This window comes from Schistocerca piceifrons, chromosome 3 (genome assembly GCF_021461385.2).
Source record: "Schistocerca piceifrons isolate TAMUIC-IGC-003096 chromosome 3, iqSchPice1.1, whole genome shotgun sequence".
Taxonomy (NCBI): Eukaryota; Metazoa; Arthropoda; class Insecta; order Orthoptera; family Acrididae; genus Schistocerca; species Schistocerca piceifrons.
The window spans coordinates 149,505,583-149,506,804 of record NC_060140.1 but is presented as its reverse complement, the minus strand read 5'-3'; the positions used below and the strand labels follow the sequence as shown (position 1 = coordinate 149,506,804).

Below are 1,222 nucleotides of genomic sequence, written 5' to 3'. Positions count from 1 at the left end.
GTTCTTGTCAGACAACGGCGCCGTGATGGCCAGAAATGGAAAGCTGATGTGGTCGATCTACCCACTGCACGGTCTATGACAACCTGGCAGTGTGCCAGTGATTTAACAAGGAAACTGGTCCTGTTACGTCCAGCTAAGACAAGTGAGACGTTACTCTTCCCTGCACCCGGATGCGGTCTGCGTTGGCGGACTCACCTGATTGGGAGTAACTCAGTGAGGCAACGTGGTTGTCGAGACTCGCCTTCAAGGGTGACGTGACTGAGCACAGAGGTCCTTTGATTGTCCGTCTAAAGGGCTCTTATGTTCACGTGACGCTGATCCGCTGATCTTTACAACATACACAAATGATCTAGTAGATACTGCCGGAAGCTACTTGAGGCTGTTTGCAGGTGTTGCGGTTAACAACGTAGCGACGCCTTAATACTATAGCGAAATGCTGGAAGACGTGCACATCTCTGTAGTCAATTATCTGCTCGCTGTATCTCAGTTATTTCAGTCTCGTCTTCCTCTTCAGTTTTTATCCTCCACAACTCCCTCTAGTACCATGAAGCAGCAGCAGCAGTCCGTCATCAGGCCACAAGTGGTCCACCGGGACCAGCCGACTGCCGTGTCATCCTCAGTTGAGGATGCGGATAGGAGGGGCGTGTGGTCAGCACTCTGCTCTCCCAGTCGTTATGACGGTTTTCTTTGACCGAGGCCGCTACTGTTCGGTCGAGTAGCTCCTTAATTGGCATCAAGAGGCTGAGTGCACCCCAAAAAATGTCAACAGCGCATGGCGGCCCGGACGGTCACCCATCCAGGTGCCGGCCACGCCCGACAGTGCTTAACTTCGGTGATCTGACGGGAACCGGTGTATTCACCATGGCAAGGCCGTTGCCAGTACCATGAAGGCTGTTCCTTAATTTCTTAACAGATGTTCTTTCACCCTGTCCCTTTTCCATTGTTTTCCATATATTCCTTTCTTCGACGATTCTGCAGAATATCTCCTCATTTCTCACCTCATGAGTCCATCTAATTTTCAACATTCATTTGTAGCACCACATCTGAAACGCTTGTATTCTCTTCTCTTTCTGATTTCTCAGAGTCTACGGCTCACTGCGAAACAATGGTGTGTCGGTCGTACATTCTCCATGACCGTGCATGCAGATGATGCGGTTAACAAGGTAGCAACGCCATAAGACTATAGCGAAATGCTGGAAGACGTACACAGAATTAATGAATG

General features: G+C 49.8%; 1 pseudogene; it reads right to left on the bottom strand.

Annotated features, from left to right (window-relative positions):
• Positions 1-760: 760 nt before the first annotated feature.
• On the bottom strand, positions 761-878 carry LOC124790758 (annotated as a pseudogene).
• Positions 879-1,222: the final 344 nt, after the last annotated feature.